Source organism: Cavia porcellus, unplaced genomic scaffold (genome assembly GCF_034190915.1).
Source record: "Cavia porcellus strain 051 isolate PalLab524CR breed Dunkin Hartley unplaced genomic scaffold, mCavPor4.1 scaffold_8, whole genome shotgun sequence".
In the NCBI taxonomy this organism is placed as follows: domain Eukaryota; kingdom Metazoa; phylum Chordata; class Mammalia; order Rodentia; family Caviidae; genus Cavia; species Cavia porcellus.
In genome coordinates, this window is record NW_026947491.1 from 67967835 (window position 1) to 67989591 (window position 21757).

Consider the following 21757-nt stretch of genomic DNA (forward strand, 5'->3'; position numbering starts at 1 on the left):
CAGAGGGTTTCAGGCTGGCTGCCCCAGCTCAATTCCACATCCCCAAGCAGTACTCTTTTGTTATTTTTTAAACTGAATGTAATGGAAAAATAAAAAACACATATTTAAGGTATACAATATCATGTTTTGAGTTATACATATATTGTGAAATGATTTATCAAAATTAAGATATTAACATACCATCACCTTATTTTTAATTTCCTCTGCTGGGAAGTACTCTTCAGCCAGAGGCATGGAAGGTCTGTGAGTTTTCTTCCATCATTTGTCCCTCCAACTTAACAGCCCCCATAGGATGGGTTACTCCCCATTCTCCCCCACACCAATTTTGTGAAAACTAAAATAATAAATCACGTAAAGGGTAAATTTAGAATAAAAGCAATCTGTAACTTCTTTAGGATATGAACTATGCTCTTTTGTTTGCTTTTTTCAGTGCTAAAGCTAACATACCTTGGCATAGGATGTTTTTCCTCATGAAGCATTTGTTGCAGGTGGTTCACAATGACTCCATAATTATTTGGAAAAAATGTTTCTTAAGAGCAGGCTTCTTATTTTGATGAGGAGAATTTGGTTCATTTTTTGTTTAAACTTGCTGATCACACTCTCTGTAGCATTGGGTTGTCACGATAACCACCTCTAAAAGCAGGTCTCCTTGACATTTTACCACAACCCTGGGGCATTTGAGATTGTTTCTACCCACTTTCTCCCCAGATCTATGATTTCAAATTATTTCAAAGGATTTTAATGTGAGTGCATTTCGTTAAGGCAAAAGGCTCTTCTAGCTGGGCGTAGCATCAAGCTAGAAATAGCTTGACAGAAACTGCTCTTAACAAGAAATATAAAATAAATGAGAAATGCTGAAATACTGTTTATTTTTTCTTTCTTTTTTAAAGCTGGAAGAGGCAATGGAAACAACTTAAGTAAGACAGTCAGGTAGATCTTACCTTCAGCAACCACAGTTTGGGACAACATTGCCTGATCCCTCTATCTTCCTTTAAGGCAGTTAGATGTTTCTTAAATGCCTACAACCTTTCCCACCTAAAAATTGCCCTAAATTTCATGAATTATTGTAAATGGGTAATCACACGTGCAAGTGAGGAATTGGTAACTCGAGTACCCATCTGTGCACACAATTAACTGCTGTGAGCAAGTAATTGCCTGTTTTTACAAGAGCCTACTTAGAAACCTCAGTTTGAGCATGTATTATTTGAATAATTTTGTCATAACAAAAAGCAAAACTTTTTTCCTGGAAAAAATACTTTAAATAGGCTGCCAAACAACCTGTAATTTTCAGTCTTGAAGGATTATATCTAAAAAGCCAACCCCACCATAGCTGATTTTAAAAGGAGCCTCACACTTCTAAGACACACTGAGGACCCTGGCCAAGCAGACCAGGAAAGACCAGCGCAGCTAATGCTCATTAGGATGCTCTTGTCCAAGCCCCTTCAGGAGATGTTGGAAGCTTTTTGTAATGATGTTTTGGGTTACTTTACACAACACAGTCTATGCTAATGGAGTACCTACTGATAGAACTGTGGGGGACCGGCGGCGGCTGAAAAGATAAGAAGTATGAAATATAAATGACCTTTATTTTGAGAAGGCTGGGAGAGACACCCCCGATCCCCTGGGGTACGGCATTCCCCCCCATCTCTCCGGGGAACAAGTGGATTGGAGGCATATAAGTAGCCTAGGTTTGGGGTGGAACCTAAGGGGGCATTAGGGATGCACAGGTAGCCCATTGGCACTAGTTTGGCGCCAGAGGTAGATTCCTAGGGGTGCCATAGGTAAATCCCTAGGGGTGGGGGAGACAGGAGCGCCTTGGTTCCGGCTGAGGCTTTTCCAGCTACAGTGTCCGGCCTGGGCCAAAACTCTTTCACCTACCATGTAAAGAGCATTCTGTTCTAAACTTTATGCAGAATATCAAAAGAAACTCAAATATAGAATTCCCCCTTAAGAAACACACAAACAGCTTTGCAATTCAAAATTTATGAAGATACTTGTTTCCTTATCAAGCCACATCTGTGCAGCAGCAAAACAGGAATACATTTTGCTTTTTTTTTTTTGGTACCAGGGATCGAACTCATTACTGTGCGATTGCAAGCTGAGCTAAATCCCCAGCCCGTTTTGCATTTTTAAAAAATCATCTTTGGTCTGAGCCTGCATCAAGCTGTATCATTGTCTGCCTCCTTCCTCCAGACTGACCTGATTGCCTTCCCTTCGTGGAGTCAGCCAGAGGCCTTGATGGTCATCAACACTAATCTTCAGCTACTAGTGACATTGCTTCTCCACCTGCTGCTAAAAGCCTTAATCTATAGCTATTTTTGATACCACACCAAGCTGCTACATCATTTATATTTCTCTCACCAAATGTTCTGTTCCTCTCATCACTGCCCCTTCCCTTTAAGTGCCACCTATGTACTAACAACTCCCAAATTACAGTCTTCAGCTCCAGCCTCTCTCCTGCAGCCTGTCCTTGTTCCCATTTCCTCCTAAGTACTTCATAGTCACATCAGATTTCATTTGCTAAAATCAACCCAATCTGTTCCTCCACCATTTCCTTGTCTCAGTAATGGGCAGGCCCAAATTTTGCAGTCAGCCTCGCACCCTCTTTCTCTCACACTGGACATTCAGTCTGATAGAGTTATTTCCAAAAGATGAAAAATATTAACAAAAGATGAGAAATATAAAATAAAAAGCGGCCTTTATTCTGAGAACACGGAGAGAGATGACCGGCAACCCCACCGCTGGCGTCCGGCAATCTCTCCGGCGGACACGCGGCGTGGGGGCCTGTAAATAGCCTCGGTTTGGGGTGGAACCTAAGGCGGGCATTAGGGATACATAGGTAGCCCATTGGTCCTAGGTTTGGCGCCATATGTAAATTCCCAGGGGCGGGAAGATGGCGTCACAGGTAACTTCCTAGGGGCAGGGCAAGATGGGGCTTCCTGCTTCCAGTTGTGGCTTTCCTGGCTACAGTGTCCTGTCTGGGCCAAACCTTTCATATCCCGTCTTATGGTTATTATTATGAAATGGGGCGAAGATTTCTCTCTTTAACTACTTCCTGCTGGCAAAGGGCGCTGTACTGGAGCCTAGGGGAGTCGACGGGATGAAGGTTGATGCCCAGGTAGACGCTGGTGCCAGGTGTTTGGCCAGGACAACTTCACTGGTGAATGCACATATGTCAGACTGGAAAAACAAAGAGACAAAATGTTATGAGGAGACATGGCACTGTCATATTTAAGGACCCAGGTGAGGTAGAGGGAAAGGTGCCTTTGATTTAGACATATCATTCTATCAGGACCATGTTGAGGTAGAAACATTTCCACGGTGAGGCAGAATTCTGAAAATTAAACATGGGGTTAGGAGGAGTGGAGTTATGAGAGGTGATTACTCCCCCATCTGAAAGCATAAAAGTTAAGACGGTAGGTTGGTGAGGCTTGTCTCTGGTATGCATGATGTTGGAGTCTGTAGGCAATACTGCTAAAGAGTCCTGCTGTAAAAATGATCATTAATAAAATGTAAAAAATTAGGAACCAAAGTGGATAACAAAACATGACTTAGCCTGTTAACTGTGGCTGCGAGGCCTTTGTGAGACGGAGACGAGTAGGCGACAGAAGATGAGATGACCACTCAGAATGATCAGATTTAGGGTTGGAAGGGCACCTCTTAGCCTGAGTGATGTGAAATCAGGATGGCAGTCCAGCAACTTTGATTTAGGCATGGGTCACTGTAACCTGGTTGTAGTCCTTGGAATGATTTGCTGTAACAGAACTTTAGCAAGTATGAGAAAGGCTTTTATGTATCCTGAAAAAGTATAAACCAAGTGAGAAGACTGGGACCTGCACAAAATAGGCCCTGTTTGTAAATGGCATAGGTTGACCATCAATACCCCCAGAGATTGAGGACTTAATATAGCAGCCTGAATACTCAGGAAGAACTCTGTATATATGGCCTCTATGTCCACAAATATAGAGAATGTCTTACCTGAGACTTTAGTGCGACTTGGAATCTGAGACGGACACCTTAAAGGGGGCTGTTGTTGCCCTGAACTTCCTCAGTCTTCAGCAGCAATTTTCTGTCGGTGACGAATCTGGCAGTGTCGACATTTCCTATGAGGGCTAGAACTTAGGATGGCTTACCCACTCTCTGGTGGCTAGGACAGTCCAGTAGCCCTGGAGTAAGGTCTCAAAGAATGCCAGGATGGGGCATTTTTTTGCCCAGTATCTTCTGCTGCATTTGAGCATGGTCCATGGAGGGGGCAGGCAGCTCCACCTTGTGTAGGTTTACCTGTCTCAGAACTTCAAGTGTCACAAGTGTTAAAAATATAAAAAACCATATTAAGATCTCTATAAGGTTTGAAGGTCAAGTTTTGCCTTTTTGTTTGGGATTTGGACTATAGTAGAATTAAGTAAGTATGCAGGAATTTAATATTGGCATTTTGGATTAGAGAGCAGGCTTTATCTGGATGGCATACCACTTTTTTTATAGGGTGACACGTAGAATTAACAAAGCTTTAGTCTGCCAAACAAGGCTTTAATGGAAACATTTTGCAGTAAAGGTTTAGCAATCTTATGAATAAATCAATCAAAACTGATCTAATACTGTCAAATTCTGAACACATTTAGTTTTTTAAAACCTGTTATTTGCAGTAGTATGAACCAAGACAAATAAAATAAAACTTTGAAGAAAACCCTTGTCTTGAAATAGAGCTAGTGGTTCCCAGCAAAAAGGAATTTATAACCTTAGTTGTTAAACAGGAGATTGGTGAAGGCTTTGATTGATAAACAAGGCTGGTAAAATTATCAGGTGGCCAATAACCTTGATTAAATGGTTTGAGAATTGTAATAAAAAAGCATCTTTTGAGTGGAGCCAAATTGTAAAAAAAGCATGCCTGAGCAGAGCCGCTGAGCTGCTGTTTCACGGCGCTCCGGCAGAGCACGCCCAGTAGGTGGGGCAAGCGCTGGGATGTAGCGCGCAGGGGCGGGCTCGGACTGCCCCCAGAAACGTGTAAGGTGACAGCGGCGGCGATGACGGCGCATGGGGGAGGGAGGGGCTGGGACGGCGCATGGGGGAGGGGCTGGGAGGCGGCCCGACACAGCGCGCGAAGCTGGAACTGCTCGCAGGGCTCGAGGATTAGAAAGCCAATTTAGGAACACAGCTGGGTTTTGATTAGCCTCCTGGACCTGTTTTAAAAGTTTGTTATAGTTAGTATGCTTGTCCTGCTCTGGCACAGCTATAGGCCCAGAGTCATTATAAACGTCCTTAAAATGTAAATCATAACAATTAGTAATAAATTTAAATTGCCTGATATAATTCTGTGGGTCAACAGAGAGGCTACCTAATTTAAGGGTAATCTGAGATAGATCAGAAAGGGAAAAAGGCACATGGATGTTAACAAGCTCCTTGGGGCCAGCTGGCTCCCGAAGTGGTAGCAGAGCCTGAGGAGATTCCGGAGCAGAGGGCCATTGAGCAGCCATCCTTCCGGTAGGCGCGTGTGAGCAATCATCTGTAGAGTGACTACAGAGCTGCTGCCGGTCACCCTGGGAAACACGAGCAGATGGCGTCTCACTGTGTGCCTTGCAGCCAGAGGACTGCTGTCGGCAGCACAATGAAGCGTCATGTGCACTGCAACAGGGCGGCTGTTGTAGTTCACAAGAGGAGCCACAAGGAGACGCCTGTTGACAGTGAGGGTCCTGGAAACATGGTGGCGCCCTGTCACGTGACCCAAAACATGGCGGCGCCTGGGAACATGGCGGCGCCCTGTCGCGTGACCCGAAACATGGCGGCGCCCTGTCGCCATGTGGCCCTCCGGAACATGGCGGCGCCATGCCACGTGGCAGAGGGTTGCAACATGGCGACTGTTCCCCGCGCAAGCTGGAACAATCACGCGACCTGCTGGAAGGACATAGCGAGCGAGACCTAGTATGGTGGGCAGGCGGTGAGAATGCTGTAGGGGATAGAGAATTCTCAGGAGAAGTTGGAGACTGTGAGGAAGCACTAACAGAGGGATCAGAGCCACTGGGAGAGTTATGGGTCCCAGGAGAAGGCGGGGGAGAGGATGGAACATCGGGAGATAACTGCGACACAGAGGGATTAGAGCTGCTGGGAGAACTATGGGTCCTGGAAGGCGGAGAGGGAGACGATCGTACAGTGGGAGGTATCTGCAATGGAGAGGAATTAGAGCTGCTGAGAGAATCAGGCACAGGGGGAGGAGAAAGCGGTCCGGCGGGAGGTAACGGCAGGGAACGAATTTGGTGGTAGGCAGGCGGCGGCTGGGAAAACAATGGAGGGCAGGATGGAAAAGTTTGTGGCGCAGTAGACTTAGCTAAAAGTATCTCAGCGGGAGCACAAGACTTAATGAGAGATGGGCGTGTTCTCAGAATAAGAAAGGCTTGGACATAAGGGAGTTCTAATAACTTGTTGCCAGCTTGACAAAAATCATACAAGTTCCTGAGAATGCAGGGGTCAAATGTTCCTTGCCGAGGCCAAGGCTTGCCGATAAGCGGGTAGGTTGGCCAGACCTCCTGGCAGTAAAAAGTTAGTTGTTTAGTTTTTATGGTACCTTTAAGTTTTAGAGTACGTAAATTGGAAATTAGGCATTTTAAAGGCGTCTTTTGGGAGTTAGAAAATACGTTCCCCATGACTGATTCAGGCAAGAAAAAAACCGGAGGTCCAGAAAAAAGTCGTCACTTATTTGTGGTACCACGCGGCGGAACGGTTCCAAACCGTAAACTCCAGTCGTCACTGAGATTTACGAATGGAGTCTACGTGGGACCAGTAACAGTTTTGCCCGTGAAAGCGCAAGGCTTTAAGGGAAGTGAGGGTCTTTCAGTGTGGGCGGTCCCAAAAATCTCTGCTTTGGGCTATCCGAACCCAAAGAACGTGAGAGATTTTGTGGGTGCAGGTTTGCCCAGAAAGAACCCTGCCCTGGGCGGTCCTAAGGACGTGAAAATGCACAGACCCACGCAGACGGGGAGAACATTCCACTGGGGCTGCCCAGTGCGAAAAGTTCCCCGGGGAGTGCTCACCTGAAATCAGTCTGGCCGATGCGGAGTGCAGGCGGCTGGCGACAGGAACGTCTCGGGAGAGGAAAAAGCTCGGGATTAATCCAGGATGTTATCTGGCTATCGGCTAGAAGACTTTGGGTATGTGGCCCAACAGTCAGTTGCCTGCCGATAGAGTCACGGCAACAAATGATAGAGTAGTCCTAAATCTTAAAATGCCTTTTATACAGGCTAACTTAGACACACTGAGGCCTCAACAGCTTCCACCTGTTGTCGCTGGTGGACCCTTCCTCAGTGATATAGACCACCCCCTTCCTATTTTATTCACCAATTTCTCAGGTAACCCTGGTCAAGACTCACAGATACGTTTTTGTCTTCTCACTTGGTTTATACTTTCTCAGGATACATAAAAGCCTTTCTCATACTTGCTAAAGTTCTGTTACAGCAAATCATTCCAAGGACTACAACCAGGATACAGCGACCCATGCCCAAATCAAAGTTGCTGGACTGCCATCCTGGTTTCACATCGCTCAGGCTAAGAGGTGTCCTTCCAGCCCTAAATCTGATCATTCTGAGTGGTCATCTCATCTTCTGTCACCTACCCATCTCCGTCTCACAAAGGCCGCGCAGCCACAGTTAACAGGCCAAGTCATGTTTTGTTATCCACTTTGGTTCCTAATTTCTTCCATTCTATTAATGACCATTTTTACAGCAGGACTCTTTAACAGTATTGCCTACAGACTCCAACATCATGCATACCAGAGACAAGCCTCACCAACCTACCGTCTTAACTTTTATGCTTTCAGATGGGGGAGTAATCACCTCTCATAACTCCACTCCTCCTAACCCCATGTTTAATTTTCAGAATTCTGCCTCACCGTGGAAATGTTTCTACCTCAACATGGTCCTGATAGAATGATATGTCTAAATCAAAGGCACCTTTCCTTCTACCTCACCTGGGTCCTTAAATATGACAGTGCCATGTCTCCTCATAACATCTTGTCTCTTTGTTTTTCCAGTCTGACATATGTGCATTCACCAGTGAAGTTGTCCTGGCTAAAACTCCTGGCACCAGCGTCTACCTGGGCATCAACCTTCATCCCGTCGACTCCCCTAGGCTCCAGTACAGCGCCCTTTGCCAGCAGGAAGTAGTTAAAGAGAGAAATCTTCGCCCCATTTCATAATAATAACCATAAGACGGGATATGAAAGGTTTGGCCCAGACAGGACACTGTAGCCAGGAAAGCCACAACCGGAAGCAGGAAGCCCCATCTTGCCCTGCCCCTAGGAAGTTACCTGTGACGCCATCTTCCCGCCCCTGGGAATTTACATATGGCGCCAAACCTAGGACCAATGGGCTACCTATGTATCCCTAATGCCCGCCTTAGGTTCCACCCCAAACCGAGGCTATTTACAGGCCCCCACGCCGCGTGTCCGCCGGAGAGATCGCCGGACGCCAGCGGTGGGGGTTGCCGGTCATCTCTCTCCGTGTTCTCAGAATAAAGGCCGCTTTTTATTTTATATTTCTCATCTTTTGTTAATATTTTTCATCTTTTGGAAATAACTCTATCACAGTCCATTAGCATATCTTTCAATTCAAACTTCAGAGAGTTCCAGGCTCCACCACTTCTATCACCCTGGGCCAGGATTCCTTGGCCCTTTGCCTGGCTTGTTCCCATCCCTCCTAACTGGGCTTCCAGATTCCCCCCAGGCCCCTCAAAAATTATTCTGCCACTGAGTCATCAGAGTGGGCCCTTTAAAAGCAAATTGTGTCACTCTTGTGATCAAAGACCTCAAATGACTTGCCTTCTCCCTCTGAAGCAAAGCAGAATGCCTTATGAGAATCTGTAAGATCCTTCCTGATCTGCCCTACAACTCAGCCTGCTTTTATCAGGCCCTGTAGCACCATCATCTCTAGTCACTATGACTCAGCAAAACTGGCTGCCTTACACACACAAAGAGCCCTCCTGTTCTCATTCATAGGGTTTCTCTTATAGCTCTGGCCTACACTTGTAGATCTCCCATCACAGAGGTCTCATCAGAAAGCTTATGGCCCTGAGCTCTCAGGAATACAATACCCTACCCACAGCCCAAGACCATAATTTCTAGTTCCTAATTTCTTTTTTTATCTATAATTCTTCTTGCTCTAGTATATGCCAAGCCCTGAGAGAGCTTTGCTCTGCTAGGTTTTCTAGCATCTCAGACAATGCCTGACATGCAGTTTTATATGAGTAAATAAATGAATGAGTGAACATTCCTAATGTTAAAGTATTTACCTACTTTATAATTTATGAATTATAAATTCCTTTTGGACTTACAAGAGGAAGTATTTTGTATGTGTGTACCTCTCTTGCAATAAAAGAAAAAACCAAGAACAATGTCTCATAGAATTACTGTACCAGCATCCTAAAATGCAGAGTAAGTTCTTCAAGGCTCTTACCCCAGTTTAAATCCCTTGCCTTGAGGATACTTCACAAGAACCTGAAGGAACTCACTGTTTGAGTCTTCATCCCACTGTGCTGGTGCCCAGATTTTAGTCACTATACCTTTCCTGTTCTCTCCCAAACCAATAATTAGGTCTTTATAGTAATAAAATTTCTAATCAGCCCAGACCTGCTATCTTATGCCTCCCCTGGAATACACATTGCACAGGTGAAACAAATTTTGTCACTAAACTCAATTTCACCACCAACAAACTCAGAAAGCAACAATCTTAGCCAGGCCTGGTGACACAGCAATCTTAGTCAGGCATGGTGACACAGCATGGTGACACAGCTGCAGTCCCTGCTCTTGAGCAGGTTGAGGACGCAGGAAGGCAGTAAGATTGAGTCCAGCCTGGGTATTTTAATGAGATGCTATATCAAAATAAAAAGCATTTTAAAAGAGCCAGGGAATGTGACTCAGTGGCATGGCCCTGAGTTCAATTCCCGGTACCAAAAACAAAACAAAATTTAAAATTCAATACTTATCTTCATATTTATAAGAAAATTAACCACTATGATCCTCATTAAATAATTTAAAATGCTAAGAAGAAGTAACAAAGTGTAAGTGCTTGGAAGAAACAGAAAGGAGACAGAATCATCAGACTCCAACCAGTTAAAAAAATATACATACAAGTGAAAAAGATCCTCTCCAAGATCTTAAGGATTACAAATTATCTGCTAAACAAAAGACTATGCCTTGACAAAATTGAAGTGTCATTTTTAAAGATTTAATTTATTTATATCATCATTTCTAAGGTGGCAAACTTTGAACCATTATGTAACGTCAGCGTACACAAAAAGAATTTCAGTATTTAGATGGAAAATATCTCTTCCATCTAAGGTAGTAGGCTTGCTTTTTAAATTCTAGCTCAAAAATGTTAATTGTATAAGTACATCATTCTATGTTTTCAACTTCTATACCAATAAAGCAGGTCTCTATATTTTGAATACAAAGCAGATCCCAGGGCACAATCCCACTGCTCCAGAGTTGAGAAAGAAGGTCCAAGAATAGAATGAATTATTAAAATAAACAAATTCTATCCCATAAACATTTCTTTGCTGTAGCTTAACTATTGCATTAAAAAAAGGAATGTGATATTTTTCTTATGAAACATTTTCCAAATAGCAAAACAAAGCTATGTATAAAGAAACAAGGAACAGGAAACAAGACGAGGCACCTTTTGCCATAAATAAGCCCGTGGTTTCTGCTTCCACCTCAGAAAATCAGATAGCTGCAATAAAAGCACAATTACATGCAGTACTCTGCAGTCTACTCGCAGATTTTTCCCTTGAGTTCTAGTTCTACATAAAGGGCATCAAGTAAAGTGCCACATGTTCACATTTTCATTTTAATTACCTCTCTAAAATCTTAGGAGTTTTTGAGCCATGTGGGAATCAGATACGTTTTCAATCACAAAGGGCTCAATATTTTAAATCATTAAATTATCATTATACCTTCCTGCAATTCATACACCACACTACCTATATTTAATATTATGTTTTAAATAACTCGCCTAAGGCCATTTAATAAGTTATAAAAGAACAAAAGTGAGGCTTGTGCCAGAGGTTTTGCACACTAGCAGAGTGACTCCAGGTGGGAATCTAAATCCCTGTGGGTCCCTATAAAAGCAGAGAGTTGGACCCCTGAATGACAGAGTGCCCTTTATCCCTAACAGTCAGTGATTTCCTAATCTTGATGGTAAGCTTGAATATTTTCTCTATATTGTGTCTAAAACTCTCAAAATTCATCATTGGCTTTCTTTAAAAGCATACTGAGTTCTCTATCAATCAAAAACCCCGTTCATATGGGTGTTTATTCTTAATATAATTTCGCAGAAGAAACCTTTGACATGGGTAAAGATGAGCACCCTCTATAGTACAGTCCTACCATACTCAAATCACAAAGCTGCCTTCTTTGGTCCCGCAGCTATTATTGACTTAAGAGAAGTCTGATTCTTCTTGTTCTCCCTGGTTTGTTCCCTGACACGTCAGTAACCTCTTTACCTTTCAAATTACCCAATTCCCAGTAAGAAAGTCTGAGGGATTCTGAGTAAAATTTCTCTGCTACATGGTAGACATGTCTTTATCCCAGTGCAAGGAAATGTGATCCTTTTCTATTAATTAGCCATTTTAAGCTATATCACTGCTTAATATCTACTTTCCATTTCAATATCTCCAACCCTTTCAGATCATTCCACTATAATCAGTAATCATTCACTTCATTTTCCTCCAGACATAAAACAACTTATATCCAATGGTGAGACAAAGGTTTGCCAAGCATGGCCTTGTCATGCTTTGAGTTACATTTCCTTTAAGTTCATAGGTTGAAGTCCACTAAGTGTGACTGTATTTGGAGATAAGGCCTTTAATGAGAAAATCAAAGTGAAATTAAGGCACTAATGTGAGCCCTATCCAACATGACTGCCATCCTCATAAGGGAAAGAAATTTAGACCTGGACATGTGCAGAGGGAAGACAATAAGGAAACAGGACAAAAGACAGCCAGGTACAAGCCAAGGAGAAAACCTGGTGATCAACAACCCCTTCGACATCCTAGTCTCAGATCTGCAGCCTTCAGAACTGGGAGAAAATGAATTTTCATTTCAGAAGCCACCCATTGTGTGGCTCTGTGCTATAGCAGCCCTAGACAATTAATATAAGCCCTTCTGGCTATGACATGGAGTAGAAAATGACGTTGCTGCCGTGCACATTCATGGCTGGCAGGAGGAGAAAGGCGACAGATGTGCCTCACTCTATCGCACACTGCGGTGTTGGTGCACGGAGCATTCCACCTGCCTCCAGCACTCCCGTCCCATTGACACGGGCAGATGGGTCGAAGCGCGTGCTTTGGTAGTTTAAACTAGATCTTCAGTGTTTACTTTTACTTTTTCCTTTATACCTAAAAGAATCACTAACAGCCCAATAAATCTCAAATAGGTAGCTCAGTAGCTAAAGATAACCTCGAGGGAGAGCAGACCAATTTACTCGGGCCCACTTTTCCCTAATCTTACCCTCAGTGACCATGGCACTGCCTTCCTGCTCAAAGCTTGTATTCTGCAGCTCCAAATCAGTAACAGCCCAAGGAAAATTAACACCCTTTTCGGAGATGCCTAACACAGTCAACCCTGTATATCTGTGCCTTTCGTGCCCATGAATGCAACTGACCACAGATTGAAAATATTTGGGGAAAAATGAATCAGTTCTGATTATGCAAGTGCTGTTTTTCTTGTCATTATTCCCTAAAAAATACAGTGTAGGGGTCAGGGCTTGGCTCAGTGGCATAGCACAAGGTTGTGAGTTCAATTCCTAGCACAAAAAAAAGACACTGTGGTAGCTACTTAAACAGCATTTATTGATTTTTAAGTATTAAAAGTAACCTAGAGATTGAAGCTCAAGGAAGGCTATGTGTAGGTTGTTTGCAAATACTGTGCCATTTTATATAAGGAATCGAACATATGAGGATTTGGATATTTATAGAGGGAGTCTGGGAACCAATCCTCCCCAGATACCTGAGGGCAATTGTATTTGAGCCTGGGACCAAGATGGAAAAAAGAAAGACTTACTCTAATGAGTAAAAAGCTTAATATTGTAATCTTTTTGTTTTCCTGTCTATTCCCTTTTTTTTTTCAGAAGATACTCTTTGAGCACCTAATGTGTACAAGGTTCTAAATTTGAAATCAAACAACATATTAAAAAAACTGTAAGAAGAGGCTGCCAGCATAATGGCATACATCATAATCCCAGCTAACCAGGAGTCTAAGGCAGGACGATCTTAAATTGAAGCCCAGCCTGGGCAGCATAGTGAGACCTGTCTCAAAATTTTAAAAAATAAAATAAAAATGACTGAGGGAATAGCTCAGTGGTAGAACACTTGTCTAAAATGCGTGAGGCCCTGGCTGCAATCCCTAGTTCCTAGCCAAAACTAATTTTTTTTTTTAAATCTATGAGAAGAGTCCACCAAACAGCTAGATTATGACAATTTTTAAAGGAAAAATAAGAAATTACAGAGAACAGAAATTTAAGATTATGAGAGACAAAAAGATTCCAAAGACCAGATGCTCTATTTCTGCAGGACATTTTACATGTTATAAGCTTAGGAAATCAAAACAAATATATCACATCTGTTTAGACAGATATTCAGGCATGATAAGCAAACCACAGTCCTGTACAAAAATCTGTCTTTCCCTCTGCCTCCTTCCTTCCTTGCCAAATACGTTGATCTATTCCTCTGTGAATTCCCCCAGCAGAAATCATTCACATTTGGGCATTCATATATTGCCGCCAAATCATTTTACAAGCATATTCCGATGCTTTGGACCTCCTAACACCAGGCTATGCTGCTATCTGCTTTGAAAAAAGGTTCCATGAGGCAAAAGAAAAATTATGCACACTCTGGGCAGTGAGCAGTTCATCCCTTGTCTGGGTTGGGGACTGGAGGTGGTGTCAGCAGCGCTGCTGAGGGGGGTCACCCCAAGGAACAGGATGGCTTTTTCATGCAGAAAGAACAGCTCAGAGACCTACAGGAAGGGGGAAGATCCTGAACCCACTCAAGAAAGTGCTCAAGGCAGTGACATTCTCTTTCCAGCCACGTGATCAGGGACAAAGGAATCTTTATTCATTGCTTTCTGCGGCACTAGTTTGCTTTATATTGTAAGCTGCTGCAAAAGACCATGAGCAGCCCTATCAATCAGCTGAGAAAGAGACGAAAGGTTTCAGAAGAGAGGAGCTGTCATTTGTGGGCAGTTTACTCACATTATAGAATAATCTTTTAAAAAAAAAACTCCATAGGCTGAATCTTAATTACAGAGGGATAAATAAATCTGTGTAATACATCAATTTCACTTTGGAGAAAATGCTCTCATTAAAAGCCAAATATTCAGCAAACAAACCTCAATTTGGTAATTCTCTCCCCAGGGTACGTCTTCTAGTTACCCCTGCCCGTCACGTTCCCAAGTTTCATTTGTTATTTGAGAATGAACAAGGAAAAAAATACATAACCTCTCAGAAATGAAGTTGAAGGCCCTAGAAATGTTCCATTTGCTACCAAGCAAGCACTGCATTCTCAAAAATGTTGACTAATTATCTGTAACTTTATGATCGTGCTGTCATATGGAGTATTTTTTAAACTTGCCCAAAGATTCCAATACATTTTAATCTTAACCACAAATCTTATTCCAATTCTGGGCGAAGAATACAAGTAAGATGACCTCAGAGTTTACGGTGTACCCCTACAGTGCCAAGAACAAAGCAGACAGTCAATAAATGTATATTGAAATGACATATCACAACTCTGGGAACATTACCATCCGAAACATTTTAAATCACAATCCCTTCCAGCTTATTTTAGGTATAAAACAAGCATAGAGATAGTGCCTGGCTTCTAACTTGATGTGTTTTTGCTGATTCATTTTTAACCAAAGGCCCTAAAACAACCCAGAGGCAATGCTGCTGTTAGTATGTGAACAGGACAAGGACTTTCTGAGGCCACTTTCCTTCTCCCAATATTTCTGTAAGGATCAGTCTTTTTCCTTGGAAATTCTAGAAACTTTTCTAAAGCCCCCGTTCAGAAAATTTCTTTCAATTTGAAGTTGTTTAACTCAGGGCAGGAGAGAAGGGGTGAGTAAAAAAAAGAGAAAGAAAAATCTTAAGTCTTCTCAAGACCTATTTATTTTTCCACCAGTGTTTTTGGTTTCTTTTCTTTGAAATCCTCTAACAAAAAGGATGTTGACCCACTATTTTAATATCTTAGCTTCATGTTATTTCTCAGCTTTGAAGAATTAGAGATATCTTAATAGATGCCATTTAGATAGATGACATCCCCAAGGTAGACTGATGACATGGGGAAAACACTGTTCCAAAGCTGGTGCCAAGTTTGAGTTCCACCTCAAAATCACCTGCTCCTCATGTCAGTTCTTTCAGGGTCGGGAGGAACTGGGTATTCACAACGCTTCTGCATTGATGTGTCCTGTGGCTAGTGGGCATCTTTTCTCCCCCTAAGTTATTGTTCATTATTTCAGATGTTTCCTCCATAGTTAGGGCTTTCAGGCTTCAGGAATCACTGTTTCTGTAAAATAGTGATTGTCGGGCTGGGGATTTAGCTCAGCGGGATAAGCACCTGCCTTGCAAGCAGGCCATCATGAGTTCGATCCCCGGTACCGATAAAAATGAAAAAGACAAAAAAAAAAAAAAATAGTGATTGTCTTCCTGACAAATTTGTACTGATTTGTTTCCAAAGTTTCTATGAAGAAAGTTCAATGCTAACCAGTTCTGTTTTAATCAGGCTCCTAAGCCTTCTTCTAGGTCCATCCTGAGGCTTGCAAAATCCAGTTTTAGCAAAGAGCCTTGCTAAATCAGTTTAGTGACAGCCCTCCCCATTCCCAGCACTGGCCTCTCTCAGCATCCCACGGGCACCTGTACCACCATCTCCCAGGTGACACCTGATCACTCTGGCCAGTCTTCAGCAAGACTTCACTTAGGTCAGTTAGCCAAAATGCCCCCCTTACCTCCAATGTTTCCTCTTAACAATTTCCCATCCACTGACCTCTGCCCATTCTGTTCTTTGGCTGTAACTTTCCGCTTATGATATATGAGGTGTGATCAAAATATACAGAGAAGGTTTACAATTATTTTAAATTGATCATAATACTAGATATATTACCATTAATTCCCCTCAACTCACCTCTCTTTGAACACACTTACCTCATAGTTCTTGCCACTTTCTAAGGCAGTTTTGGAAGCCGTCAGGCCGCCATGAGGGCAGCTGTGCCTTCTTCCTGACATCTGTCTTGGATTCCATTACAATGGCAAGCCTTGTTCTGCTCTGCTATCTCTGTCATGCAGATGGCGTATGCTGTGGAGGTTAGGCAAAATAAAAATATGACAATGACACAAAAAAAATACTATATAGTTCTGAGGATGTCTTACAATGAGAATCTTACAGGAAAGTCTGCAGCATAGAAGTATAGATCCCTGACATCAAATTTAAATTTTAGCTCTATTTTGTAAGACTTTGGAGCTAATGAATCTCTCTGGGTTTCTCTTGTTTTCTAACCTGTTAATGGGGACAATAACACCACTGTCCTCACTGGATTACTGTAGCCGTCTCTGCTCTTCACAGATGTGCCAACAACAAAGCCACAAAAGTGCCATTGACCCTTTCTTCACTTATCATTTGTCTTCATCAGGTCCATGAGGAACCTGGTATGAGGAAGTGAATACCACTAGGCTAGGGAATATTACACCTACCATGCTGTTATCTGTAACTATATTTAGGTGTATTTGATTCATTTTTTTGTTTGTTAAATCCTCCCAATGATCCTATAGCTATCATCACTTCTACCTGATATATTAGAAAACAGGCACAGAGAAAGTAGGTAACTTGTCACAGAGCTAGTGCCAGAGCTGGGATTCAAATTTGAGTTGCTGGCTCTAGAATCCAAGCTCTGTTTTCATATTCAATCAGTTGAAAATCGCTCTGCAGTGGTACATTGGCACCACTATTTTCAACCAGAGTATTATGTGTAACCTTATCACAGACTTCATTTTCTATGAAATGGGCGTATTTCTAAATAGGTACAAATTCATTATGTGTAATCTGGCATATAAATGACCTAGCATAGAACCAAGAAATCTGTGGTAGTTCTTTATAAACAGAATATATAAATTTAAACAAAAAAAATAGTAATAATGCCTGATCTGTCCATATATACTCCTAAATAAGGAGATCATAGAGGTCAGAGCAAGTTTCCATTAATGGCAGTTTCTTCGCTCCTGATTTTATCTCTACCTTGTTGCTTTTACTTTCAGTATTGAGCTATTTACCCGTTTGGTAAATTTAAAAACAACAACAACTGCAACAGTTAAATGCAATAAAAATAGAAGAATGCATTTCAGCTTTCCACCTCTATGCTTAAGATATGTTCAAATTCACAACCGGGTCTTATTTAATTTATGGACCACTCAAGAATATTCAGTAACTCCTCACTATGTACTAGGAATTATATCTAAAACTGCAAATATGTGACTAGCGCTAAGAATGTACTAATTCAGTTACAGCATAGTCTAGAAGATTCCAGGCAGGCCATTAGCTTAATTTAAAACTAAATTGCAAACCAGATATGGTGGCACACACCTTAATCCCAGCACTCAGAAGGCTGAGGCAGAAGAATTGCCACGAGTTCAAACCCAGCCTGGGCTACAAATTAAACTGTAGGCCAGCCTGAACTGCACAGTGATCCCCTGTCTCAAAAAGACCCAAAACGAAACAAAATAAAACAAAAACTTAATTGCAAAGTAGAATGTAATTAGTATCACATTAAAGGGACAAAATCTATACATGTTCTGAACAGAAAGACATGACTTCAAGAGAGTCAGTCATCTGGTTGGAAGCACCTGCTGAATGATCTCCCATGGGCTCTCTAGTATCCCATGGCTGCCTGGATTCCACGTGAATCTCAAAAAGCAAGACCTCCAAATGTACCTGCAGCCACCTTCATTGCCTGGAGCCAGCTCAGCTCAGGCTACAAAGGTGACCTCATTTCATATTTTCCACTGATCCTCTTCTACCCTGACCCACTTTCTTCCTTTGATATTCAACATTTTTTGTCCTCTCCTTTTTCTTCATCATTGTCCTTCTCTTGAGATACACCATTTCTCAGGATTATTTTCAGAAAGTAAATAATGCTTGTTAGCCATTTGAGAAAGTGGTATTTTCCAATTCCTGTCTCCCAATGTTGAGTATTAATACTATTTAGAAACTTTTAGCATCATAAAACTGAAATGTTCTGTATTTGAAATCCTTAAAGTACCCTTCTTCATCTTTCTAATCTGAGTCATACATGTTAGATAAACAAAATCAAGGTTTAGGGAAACTAAAGAATCTCAAAGTTTAGGAGAAAAGAAGAGCACGGAGAAAACAATCACTTCCTCCCATTCACCGACACATAGGGAGCATGGATGCTGGAGAAGAGTACACCACAGGCAAAGACAGTCTAGAGTCAATAATTACAATGGTGCTGATCTTTTCCCCAGGAAAGCCTAGATTTTTACTTGTCTCTAGCATCCTAGTACTCCTTTTTCATTAATTTGCAAACTTTCCATTTTGACTGAGCACCAATCTTTTGAGCTAAAAATACTTGGGCTAATTTGGGTCTCTCTGGGACATAAAGTTAAATTTTACACTTAAAATGCAAAGAAATCTTCAAGATTATCTATGTTATGCTTTGTTTGGAAAGACAGCATTGATGTCATTTACAAACTTGGCATTTAGGAAGTAATTCTAATTCTCTTCTGCCATGTCTTAAAGACAATGACCAAAGGAAAAGTTCAGCTTGATCACGAAAATTTTCTGTGTTCTAGCATGAACTTTCACACTAATATGGTGATTAACTCATTTGACTTCAGTTTTCTGGCCTGTATTTAGCACAGAGAAGGCATTCTGTAATTACTTGCTATATTAATTAATTAACTAATTAATAATCCGTGCTGCTTAGTAGGATTATTATGAAGAGCTATACTTTAAGCTCCCATTGGAGTGAGTCACAGATGTCTAGTCTACCACTGCATGTCGTAGCACAGAACAGGCACATAGCGGGGTCTCTTCAAAAAACATGGCGAATTGGGGCTGAGGATTTAGCTCAGTGGCACAAGTACCTGCCTTTCAAGCAGGCAGTCGTGAGTTCGATCCCCAGTACCAATAAAAACGAAAAAGACAAAAAAAAAAAAAAGGTGAATTATGAATGAATATGCAAACTGATAAAGTTCATAATATTTGCCCTGTTTTATAAAGTTATTTACAAAATAACTTAATTTTAGGTTCCCCACAAAGACAAAATATGTAGATCATGTTTACTGTTACATCACCAATGCTTTACGTTTGGCATTTGTAGGTGTTCAATTAGTAAATTTTAATGAGTGCTCAGTGAAAATAGCTGCAAAATTACCTCAAAAAGTACAAATAGTGACATGAAGCATTTAAGAGTCTTTCTTCTGCACGCTTATCCCAAAACCCTTGGTGTAAAAAAAAAAAAGATTGGTCTGAGATAGGTGTCATCTACAGCAGCTAACACAGTTTACTCCTTGAGTCTGGCATTTTAGACCACTCAGCCACAGTTTACTACTAAGAGTATGAGACACAGTGATTTAGAAGAGAGTGAAATAAAACCTGCTGACTCACAACTCGCTCTTAAACTGGAAACTGCATATGGTAAATCTCAATATAGTCCAAGGATACACAGTGACAGATGCTAAATTTCTAAGAAACATAATCCAGATTTTATTCTGGGTGGATAAAAGAAAATATTTCCAGTCTCACGTAACACAAAATCCTGATTTAAAATGGCTTAAATTCTAAAGAACATAAAATAGCTCAGGTAGCAAGAAGTCCTAAAGTAGAACAATTTCATAATAGGTAAAGTCTGGGACTCAACATTACTGTGTTATCAAAGGCCCAGGTTATTTCCTTTTTTCTGCCTACAATCCACTGCAGGGTCTTCAGCTGGTTACTCTCAGAATTAAAAGATCTGTCCAGGTGTTACTGGTTGACACATCTAGTAGAAGAAGAAGGAGAAGGAAAAGAAAGAAGAAGAGGGGAAGGGAAAGAAGGAGGAGAGGAAGAGGAGGAAAAGGAAGGAGGAGGAGGAGATGGAGAAGGAAGAGAAACTCTTTTCCAGTAACATGTTTATCAATAAGGAAACCATTTCCGAAAGCATCCAAGATGAGTTCCCTCACATCTCATTGGCTGGAGTCACGTCATTTGTTCTTTTCTAAACCAATCACAGTCAGGGAAATGGAAGTATTATGACTGGTTGAGACCTGTCAGGATTTATCCCAGGGACTAAATTAAGATATGAGCGGTCTTCTCTGAGTTTTACAGGAGAAGGAGTCAGGAATAAGGAGAGGTAGGACCTGCCAATTAGTAAGGTGGGAAGCATAATCTGCTCTAGAAACAGAAAATTCTGTGCTTACAAGTGTTCTCTGATGCATGTGATTAAGATTTTGTGATCCTCAAAGAAAATTTTTCAAAAATTGGTATTTTATCTTCAATAAAAATCCAGAGGAATACAGCTGGGAAAGATATTTTAAACTTGTTTTACAATGGATATTGTTTCCATTTATAAGCCAAGCCTTCTCCAGTGATGTACTGCACTGCTTTGGATCCATAAAAATGAAAAAAATAATATTCCACATCCCAACCTTCTATGCACCACACACACACACACACACACACACACATACACACGCACGCACACACACACACACACACACACACGTTACAACCTTCAGTGAAAAAAGGCTCACTCTTACTACTTTTGAAACAGACTTACATTTTCTATGCTATTTTGCTTCACTTTTTAAAAACTACTCATCCTAAACTAGCAAATTGATTTCAGGGCCCAATATAAAATATGCTATTATAACCCACTCTTATAAATCACTGATTGAAAGACATAGCTCATTCAAGCTACTGGCAGATCTTGCTATTATTTTTTTTAAAAAATAACATGAACTTTATTTATGAAATGCTATCATGATACTATTTCACTTAATCCTGAAAGTATCATTGTTAACTCCAATTAGACATGAGAAAATAAAACTTTTAGAGTATGAGATTTTTCAGGATCACACAGCCAATGGGAGTTAGGGGTACATGGCAGACTGCAAAAGTTGGATTTAAAATAGGTGTTTTAAAAAGAAAAGAAAAGGAATATGATACTTACTTCAGTAAAGTCTTTAGATTTCTTCAAACGGCAGCTGCAGAAGTAAAAGTGTGTTTCTCAAGCTGTATAATTAAAAACGGCCAAGTACAATTGTTCACGGCTAATTACTTGTCCCAGACCCAAGGGAAAGTCATACAGTTCATCAGACAATCCATTAGATCGAATTAAAGGAATTATTCCGAGATGGCTCTAAAGCCTATTAGAGAATGTTTTGTGCTACAATTTCTAAAGTGTTTTAGAGCAGATACAGCTTATGAACTGTACGAGCTCCCAACACTGGCCTGCTGATCTGGAGAGATGAAAACTTTGATCTGCCCCATGCACTCTACTGGCTGATTCCAGAAAGCAGGTTGGCTCTGAAGTTTCTCTGTCACTCATAAAACTGTCTTTTCTGTGTGACACTAAATTTATTATTTACACTATTAAATACAGTGGGGAAATTCCTTCAAGCTTCTTGTGAAACATTTCTTTTACTAGACAAAGGACAAAACCAATGAACTGTGAGCACAGAGACACAAAGAAGATGAATGATGAGCTATGCTTCTCAGTTTAGGCAACTGT

General features: G+C 41.4%; 1 long non-coding RNA gene across 6 annotated transcripts in view; it reads right to left on the reverse strand.

The window, feature by feature from the left end:
• Positions 1–21757, reverse strand: part of LOC134477362 (uncharacterized) — a 204322-nt gene that overhangs the window by 91688 nt on the left and 90877 nt on the right. For all 6 annotated transcript variants that reach the window (XR_010049382.1, XR_010049384.1, XR_010049380.1 and 3 more), the window contains exon 2: positions 16179–16329. This is a non-coding gene — a long non-coding RNA (uncharacterized LOC134477362). The remainder of the gene's footprint in view (positions 1–16178; positions 16330–21757) is intronic.